General features: G+C 51.5%; 1 long non-coding RNA gene across 2 annotated transcripts; it reads right to left on the bottom strand.

Annotated features, from left to right (window-relative positions):
- Positions 1 to 1,907: 1,907 nt before the first annotated feature.
- Positions 1,908 to 3,963, bottom strand: LOC120588733 (uncharacterized). 2 transcript variants are annotated; one of them, XR_005649297.1, is made up of 2 exons: positions 3,291 to 3,963; positions 1,908 to 3,020 (listed from the first exon to the last, which is right to left on the bottom strand). It is a non-coding gene; the product is annotated as an uncharacterized LOC120588733 (long non-coding RNA). The 2 variants fall into 2 exon arrangements; XR_005649296.1 differs by having other exon boundaries at positions 1,908 to 3,015.
- Between the last annotated feature and the right edge of the window lie 5,777 nt (positions 3,964 to 9,740).

The raw sequence follows: 9,740 nt of genomic DNA, 5'->3' as shown, positions 1-9,740 counted from the left end.
CTTTGCATCAAAATGCATCACAGTGGCTGTTACGTATTTGCTGTTCCTCAATCTCTTTCCAGCCCTTTACTCTTACCGTACTCCAAGACGGCTTTTATTCCCACTGCTCCACCCCGAATGCTCATACGACGAGAAGATCACAAATGTCCTCCGTGCTGTGGTCGATTGTATCTTCACCCTGTGTGGGTGCTGGGGCATGCCCCCCAGCTTTCCCCTCCAGGCCCAAGGCACCTGTTCCCACAGCCTCCGGGAGCGTCGGCTGCTCACAGCTCACAGCGGAGTCTCTCCTCACGAATTTCCGAAGGGGCCTCATCCAAGAGGATGTGGGGCAGCCAAGACCTGGCATCGAGACCCGCCATCTTCACCTCAATTCAAGACATTTCTGAACGTCCAGCCCAGCCCCCGGGCTCCTCGTGGGTGGGGCTGAGGCCTCTGCTGCTTATCTGTTCCCTCTGCCCAATCCTGCATCCCTCTCATGTTTGGAATATTGAGAATATGTATCATGTATCTATATCTACCGATACATATTAATAGATGTATATCGCTAAATATATGTATATACTATATACCCTCAATATGGATTCCCCCTTAACAATTAAGTGTGTAAATCCATCAGGGCAGTTTGTATAGGTCTAACTCCTATATTCAGTGACTGTATATTAAAAAATATATTCAGTGACTGTATATTAAAAAATTAAACACTGATTAAAGTTATCTAAAACCTCTGCATATGTGTGCATGTGGAGGAGAGAGGGAGAGAAAATGTGCTATCTGGTCATTGGAGGAAGGAAGGGAAAAAAGGTTGTCCCTGTTAAAATAATATTATGGCATTTCCCCCATTTAGTTAAAACGGTAAGGTTCTTTATGTTTGCATAGGGAGAGGCCTGAGATATGGATAATAAAATTTTAATGGTGGTTCGCTTAGAGTGCTGGGATTGTGATTTGGATTTTCTTCTTCATAATTTTATGTATCGTTCAAATTTTTCACAATGAATATGTATTATATGATCAGGGGAAAATGCAATAAGGCTTTGTTCTTGGTGGAAAAATGGACTAACATTTCTTACCAAAGAACATTTTTAAAAACGAACTCTTCTTCCCCCGTCATTCTGAGGTAATCAGGGCTGACTACCGAAGTGGAGAAAACTAATGTAACAATATGTAAGGGTAATATGTAAAAATATTCATTTAATATGTAACATAATATGTAACGATGGGAGCTGCCAGTGCCTGAGGCCGCGCTAAGCTGTTTAAGGAGATTATTCCAGAAGAACCCCACGTCAGGGGAAGGCCAGAGGTGGGCTGTGATAGCTCAGGGAACCAGCAGAGACCCGTAGGGAAGCCTGCGGGGCTGTTCATTAGGAAGCACTTCATTCGTAAGTCTTATGTTCCAAAGGAACCGATTATGGGACAGTAGAACAAAAACGAACCCAGAACAATCGGTTTTGGTGGAAGTAGGACTGAGGTTGCCCGTGGGACATTCCGCAATCCTGTCCAGCCCCAGCAGAAACTCCCAAGGGCCTTTGGAAAACCCACAGGCTCCCAAGACAGCCGTTTCCAGACCACTGCGCGAGCCGACTGCCTCCTGACTGCAGGCCCCGCCGTCCTCACTGAGAGATGCCTCAGCGTGGCTTGAAAAACATCGAGATTTGGTCAGACAGCAAGGGAAGCACTGCCACCAGAACCAGAGTGGCTGCTGCTCATGATTAACGTCCCCAAGTTTGGGTGGGTCAAGGGCAGGAGGAGAGTCTGGGTCCGACGATCACCCTCTATCAGCCACTGCCGTCCACAGCCACTTACAGAGCGCACGTATTAGATGCACGTGTGTGATCGCATGTGCATGTGGCTATCCGCTGCGGCCTTTACTACTTGTCATGCAGTATGAAGTCAAAATACAACGTGGAAAATTTAAAGAAATTACACATCTTGGGCCACTTTAATTACTTCATTTACTAATTTGTACAATGATCAATCACTGCATAATTACCCCATTCTTTTCTTCTTCGGGGGCAGATAAGTCTATTTTCTTTCATTTATACTGCATTGAAAAATTAACATGGGGCCAACACAAAGCTTAGTAAGTCACTGTTCATTACTACAGAATTTATTATAACGAGCAACTGGAAACCATCCAAACAGTAAATAATAGGAAACTGAAAAACGAAATTCTAGCGTGTCCCTTTGATAGCACGGGACGCAGACGTAACACCGATGCTCCTTAGAGTTTATAACGAGTTCCCCGAACCTCACCTGAGTGCGTAGTATGTCAGAAGTCATCAGCTCCGACGCCACCTGTTTGAGAAGTCTCACCCGGTTACTTCTGCATGTCCCGAGGGAAGGCCTCACGTGGCTCGCCGGGGGTCACACTTGAAGCTCTGAAGTGCATTCTCTCTCAGCTCGCTTTATCCCGCCACGACCCCTGGCTGATGTCCACTCCCTCCGAGAGTCCTGCCCTCAGGTCCACCACGCCCACTCGCAAGTCTGTCCCATGCCAACTGCCTCTGATGCTGCTCAAACCTCCGTCCTCCTGGGTACCGCAGACAAACGAGGACGGCGGGGTTACCACGGCCTTGTCGTCCTGCTAAAAGGAGTCGGGAATCCCCTGTTTCATGAAGTGTCTCATAAGATGCTCCTTCCGGTTTGACCGGGGGGTCTCTCCTCCCTCAAGCTGCAGCGAAGCCCATGCGGCCCCCCCAAGAACGTGACGTTGACGTTGCCCGTGCCATCTGCACTCTGGTCCTCGGCGGAGGCGCCTCTTCATCTGAGGGATTTCTCCTCCTCCACTCAGTGGGCACGCCTGCACCCCACTAGTCGCGGGCCACACTCAGGCTATACCCTCTTCCACAAAACCCCGTGAAGACCCACCTGTGAACGTCACCCGGTGAAAAGGGCAGGTGAAGGCGTTTTAGATAATCACAGGCGGGCCATCGCTCGAACAGGGATGTAGCATCTAGCAGACTTGTTCTGCTCATTTCTTCTCTTTCTCACATGCTCAGTAATGAGCTTTACTCATTACTTTACTCGTGTGGGAAATAATAAAAAAGTATGAAAGACAAAAGTCATCTCGTGTATAAATACTAACAATGCAGTGTGTGTGCCATAGGCGCCAGAAACCCCAGTGATGTTGCATCTAACTTCACACTAAACCTGCAATTATTCCAATTTTATAGATGAGCAAACCGAGGTTCAGTAGAATTTCCCGAGGTATACAGTAAGGGATAAGGACATCTGTGTTTTCTCTGACCCTACCCCTCTCACTGGGAACTTCATAATCCTTTTGGGGAACTTACTCTTTTCTCTGCTCCAACGACTCCAGCTATGCCGTTGATGGTCCTGCCCATCCGGCCACAGTTCCTTGATCCAGAGTGAGCACGGGACCTGTGTTGAACCAATCAAACTGTTTTCCTGAGACATTAGAACAGATACTCTGAGAAGCAAGCTGGCCCATTGCTAGTGGCCAGCCCATGAGCTGTGAGCCAAGGCACCCACGGTCAGTTCATCCGATGGAAGGTCGCCAGCATGTTGGTGGGAGTCAAATGCATGTTGTAGGAGCAACATTGATAATGGAACAAATTAATACAAAGAAAATGAATCTGGGAACTTGTTTAATCTTAATGTTGAAGATTTCTTAAAGATGCTCTGGGAAGGGCGACGTGTTTGTCTTAGGTGAGAGCGGTGGGTTTCGGGTAAATGGATAGATCTATGGAAGAAGAAATTTGCCTCAGTCTAAGGAGGATATTTTCTCTATCACAATTGTCCGGGAATGGGTTTAGCTGCTTCACAAAGCGAGTTCCCCCAGTGAAAGTGTTTAAATACATTTACAGAGATGTAGCGATGGCGCCGAGGAGATTCAGATGATGCTTGCGGACTAAACCCTAAATTTCCTTTGCATTTCTTAGCTTCTGTGAATCGATAAAATCCAATACTTCCTCCCCCACACATACACCCACACACGTCAACTTAGGGGGAGTGAAACTGTTTGCAGAAGATCAAGGAGGAGATTATTAACCGAACCTGAACTGGCGTCTTCAGAGATCTGCAGAGATTTATATCGTAGATAAGCAGTAATCGCTTAATAAAATTGTGAATGATGCCTGGGAGAATTGGGCAGGCGGCAGATAAGTGGAAGGGAAGTAAAATTAAAATGTCAAAGGTACAGGAAAGAGAGGGAGCAGGTGCTGGTGGGAGGGAGTGGAGGGATCTGAAGACATACGAACCCAGGATTTTCAAGGAGGAGACGAACCTGAAAATCCGCAGTGAATCGGCTGCATTAACCACCCAAGAAGCGACCTTGGCGTCCTGCATTTGGGGAAAACTCAACGAACTGAAAGACCCAGAGGAGAAACCAAGATGGCGGAGAGTCTGGACACCTGATCCTGCCGAGAGCTGAAAGCACCAAGGACTCCCCGCTCAGAAAGCCCCAGAGCGATGGCCACTGAATCCAGGGCATGCAGCTTATCAGGAGGAGGACAGTGGGGACTCGGGGAGCCTCCTGGTGTGCTGGCTGGAAAATTACTGTTTGGCTATCGCCCACGGGAACATAGGTCGTCACCCATAGGAACATCACATTCTAACAACAAGCTTTCTGCTTCTGTACCCCCGCTTGCACACCTGACCTGTGGGTCGACAGGGAGTGAATAGAAGAAAAATAGACCTTTGTGTTCAGACAGAATGAAGAATGGGATTTCTTCATTAATCCCATTAAAAACCCTGTACCTCTACATTTCGGGACTGCTTAATTTAGGGTCTGCGTATCCCTGGCAGACCCAGCTGGCTGAATAAAGAGTGAGTTTCCTGTAACTCACTGATTTCTGGTGGCCCGTGTGTCTTTCGGGGGCTGGCGGCTACAACACCGGGAGCAGAGACAGGAAAGAGGTTTCAGACTGCACATCCAGGGAGGTCGGATGAATGATGAAAACCAGGTGGGCCAGGCGAAAACGACACAGGGCATGCTGGGAACGGTGACGAAAACGACACAGGGCATGCTGGGAACGGTGGCGAAAACGACACAGGGCATGCTGGGAACGGTGACGTCACGGCTCACTCGTGCCCCCGCTGACGTCAGGCGGCAGCTGCTCGGCTCCTGCCCGTTTTTCCTTTAGGAAACCAGCTCTCTGTTGACAGGTCTTTCAATTTTTTACGAAAAGCCAGATAAGTAAAGTCTCTTTGTTTCCATTGCTAACAATTGATTTTAAACATTGAAACTCTGGCAACAAAACAAAACGTCTCACGGGCCATAGGCGTCTACTATACGACCTTGATCAAAACTGCAAAACAATAAACAGATTTCTGTTCAACATAAAGGACTGATCTTTAATACTATGAGCTTCTCAGAATGTACCAGATTTTAGTGGGGGTGGGGGAGCGAGCTCCCCAACCATCAGAGACAACAAATGCTGAGTGATGGATAGGGGCTGCCAGAGGGGTGACTTTGTATCAGTCACTCCTTTAGAATTAAAATGCCTGGACTGGTCCCCAGAGAGCCCGACTCGAGAGGTGTGTGACAAGGCCAGCCATCAGCATATTGTAAAGCACTCCAGATGATTCTGATGGGGAGACAAGTGTGGAGTCTGTTCTATCGATGACCGTTGAGGTCCCAGCCCCCCGAGACCTGCTAGACGTGGAGCAGAGATGAGACTCAGGACACGAGCTGGGTAATTGGGAGAGTCGATCCAGCACACCCAGACCAGTCTGTGTCCCCTGAGCCTAGAACACAGCATGGTACATCCGAGACTCTCGCCAAAGACGTGTGGAATTGAAGGATCTGCCAAGGCTCAGACTCAGAGTCAGGAAAGGAGCCAGCCGGTCCAGTGAACACAGGTGACCCCCGTGTCCTGGGGCCCGGGGAGTGAGGCCAGGTGCAGAATAGGGCAAAAGCGTGGAGGCAGACACCAGAGGGGACACTTGAGTCCATTGTGATTTGCCTTCTAAGTCAAAGTCTGGGGGATGGGACATTACTCTGTAAGGACTGGGCGGCTGAGAACGGCTTGATCAGATGTGGCTCCTTTGGAAAAATCCATCTGGAAAATAAGAAAAGGATTCTCAGCAAGTCACTTCGGAGGGGTTATCGTGCCGTGAGTGAGTGGAGAGGCCTCTGAATGCTGGAAATGGGGCGCTTGTCCTCAGGAGACCGTGGTGCCGGCTCAGGGGTTTCTGGCCCTGAAGGCGCGTCGTGCTGCCTTGGTCCTGGGGGAATCAGCAGTTTTCCAGAGAAACTTGGGAGGAATTCCCAAATTACACCCCACATGTCATTTGGCTCAAAACACAGGAGTGCTGAGGATGGCTTCAAAGTCTCTGGTCAAGTCCGGCACCATGAGCTTGAGCAGGGAGAGCAAGGAAGCCCTGCAAGGGCCTCTGTTAGCTCTGCCTGTCGCCCCACTGCAGGTGCACAGGACAGAGGAGGCTTCTGAGCAAACCTGGGAACTGAGCGGACAGCTCTCTTGGTCGGCTGTGTCAACACGTGTCAGCCCAATTCTGTCCCCTGACTCTCTGCCTTGTGAGGGCTCAGCCTCCTCAGCTCAGAGCCCCTGGGGACAGGGACAAGTGGGGTCTATGGGTCCTCTGCTGCTCCAGTCTAGTAACTAGGATTCCTAAGGGTGGCCCCGGATGCCTGGGGATCCTCCCGTCCCTGCCATGGGTCTTCCTTGCTGAGCCCTGCCAGGTCCCACCACACCCAGAGGGACTCGGCCCAGATAGCAGCTGTGTTGGCCAGTGCCCTGATCTCTAGCCTACGGGCTCCCTGCCTCGGGGCTCCCACGCCCCCACCTCCGCCCCAAACCCTGCCCCTGTGAGGAAAGAAGCCCATGACCATGTTCCAGGGGAGCACAGGGACTGTGACATCCCTCTCTGTTCCCATCCCACTCCGCTTCGGACCACAAAGAAGGCGACGCCAGCCTAGGCGAGGGGCGGGGGCAGGGAAGCCGAGGTCAGGACAGATCAGTATCTGAGGAGCAGCGTGGACAGGGGTGGCAGCTATAACAGTGACGCTGACGATGTCACCTCATGTCTGCACGCACGCAGCATTTTCTCTCTGCGGTCTGGGTTAAGGGGCCGAGGGGCAATGTTAATGGTTTACATAAACAGGGACAGGCCAGCACCGAGGCCGGGAGGGCTGCGTGACTTGCCGAAGCCCACCGGTCAGCTGCCGCGGCAGGCTGAGGTCCCTCGGCCCCGGGTTCCTAGGCCAGCGGTTTTCCTGTCCACAGCGCTGACCACTTAGGCCTTGGATCCGCTCTCATAGTCTACGACTCAGGATCTGAGTGAGTCTTACCTCAGTTTCCCCATCTGTAAGTGGGCACTAATCATAACTATCTCGTAGGGCTGCACAAATAAGACAAAATGCGGCATGTCAAAGAGCTTTGTTCCTAGAACACGTTAGATACGTGAGTCATGTTATGGGGGCCGGGGTCCCCAAACCCCTCCTTTTGCCATTACCAGTCACCATATGCCAGTTGGCCGCGTAGACTGTGGGGTGGAGGAGGCATCTTGGTCACGTTTCACACCATAGAGAGCGTTGAGCATCAACCTGCAGGATACAGCTTGGTGCTAAACCAGCAGAATTTCCTTCTAGTGACGCGAAGAGACAGATGAGCGACCGAGAGAGAAAAAGAGAGAGAAGCAGAGAGAACCTGAATCACCTCAGACTGCAGCCAGTCCCCAGAAAACGATACCATGATGGGGTCACAGGATGCAGGAGCTCGAAGGGATCTCGGGGGAAGGATCTCGGGCCGAGTATCAGGCTCCCTCCAGGCCGAGAGAGTGAGCACGTGCGCACGTGTCCCTGGTCCTTTGTGGATGAGGCGTAAGTCTTGTTGATAGCCAGGCAGGGGCCCATCTTCCTCCTTATGCAGGATTCACCTCTCCAAGCGAGATGGGATAATACAGCTCAAAGGCTTATATGCAGGTAGGGGGGCCGCTACCCCCACCCCCACTCCCGCTGACAGACTGGTCAGAGGGGGAACGCGCAAGGTGGCGAAGGTCCGGGCAGGGTGCTGGTGCCACCAGGCTGCACCCTGAGTCTGAGAAGAAACTACAAGAGGGACACGGGGCACGTGCGACGCTGGGCCCCACGTGGGTTCACACCCCTGGGTGCCGACACCCTCCTCTGCAGCTGACAAGTGCACAGGGAACTGGAGAGGCGGGTGGGGACAGGGGCGTCTTCCTAGGCCTTCCCTGAGAGGGGAGAAGGCTTCACAGGAATTGCCTCCTCTTTGCTCCTAGTCAACACCAAGCAGAGAGACAAAGAAGGGCTCGCACATCAGTCCCTCGCTCAGGAGTCACTCAGGCCTGTCGTGTCTCTGTCTGTAAAGTGGGGATGGCGACGGCGCCTGAGAGTTAGTGTCGTTGCGAGGCAGGAATGAGCCGAAGCATGCGAAGCACGCAGTAGGCACTTGCGTGGCATGGCTGTATCATCGCTGCCGTCCACGTGGCTTGTTTCCTAATCTCGCATTGACTGATTCGAAGTGGCCGCCTAGAGGAGGGCTCGGATGCCCCTCTGGGGTCAGTGGGAGACAGCGCCCAGACGCGTTCACAACGCCCGTGGGCTGGGCTGGGGGTGGGTGGAGGGGGGCGGCACCTGTGCATGGTCCTTGCCAATGCTCCAAAAAGTCATTGTCTCTTGTAGATAAAAGAGCCGAGGTTAGACGGAGGTTTAACCTAAAGTCAAATACAAAATGAAAGATGCGGAAATGAAACTCACACCTCCTTTCCAATCCGCCTTTCCAAGTCTGCTTTGCTCCCCCGAACTCCCCCGCCAACAGTGGCAACTGGAGGCGAATGGAAGCAGGAAGGACAAGGCCAGGGGACTCCAGAGTTTCATTCAAGAAGAAGAGGGTCTCTCTGATCAAATGCAGGCCCCTCCTGGTGGTGGATTGTAACAGACTCTTCCAGAACCACCGGAGGCTACTGTATTACTGTGGGGAACACCCGGGAAATTATCCACGCCTTCTTATCTCGTGGATTCTCTGACAAATTGCTTATTTGCTCTGTGGTTCGAGAACATCACATTTGGCTGCAGGGGTTCTTGTTTCTCTCAGAAGCACTAAGCAGCGAGATGAGCAGAGGCGCCCATGGCGATTCTGCTGTCTGTGTCCACTGAGCACCTACTCGTGCCGGAAAGGGCGCCGGGCGCTCTCAAGACGTTCACCCCATTTAAGCCTCGTAAAGCGCCCCGCAGCGGATGCTGCCCTCTCTTCTAAGGAAATTAAAGCTTGGAGCAGTTACGAAACTTGCCCCAGGTCACGTAGTCATAAATGTCGGCATCAGGACTCCAATCCAGATCCATCCATCTCCAGAGACCGAGACATTCCACGTCTATTGAAAGAAAGTTGACACTTTTTGGAGAAAAGAATAAGGCTCAGGTGGTGACGGATCAGGGGCATCACAAATCTGCAGCGTGCCAGTCCCCAGGGCGGTGGTATTGTCCCCTTCAGGGTCCAGACAGCCCTGCTCCAGCCAGGCTCTCGATCCTCATGTGGGAGGGGGAGTAGCAGCACCTACAAGAGGCCCCGCCTCTTGCATGAGGTTGTACCAGCTGCAAAACGATGGAGTCAGACCTTCAGCCCGGGTCTGCTGACTCCAGACCACCATGTGCTTTTCTCCGTGTGAAACTGCACAGCAGACATTTCAAGCATACAGTTTGTCTACAGGAAAATACGTCATTTGGGCTCGGTTATTCCTTATAGGTATCCTTCGGGTGAGTAGACATTTGCTGTTTCGCCTGCCTAATAATTTTTTTTTAA

Source organism: Pteropus medius, unplaced genomic scaffold, assembly GCF_902729225.1.
Source record: "Pteropus medius unplaced genomic scaffold, Ma_sr-lr_union100, whole genome shotgun sequence".
NCBI lineage: Eukaryota > Metazoa > Chordata > Mammalia > Chiroptera > Pteropodidae > Pteropus > Pteropus medius.
Note: the sequence above shows the minus strand (reverse complement) of the source record. Positions and strands in the feature narration are given on the sequence as shown.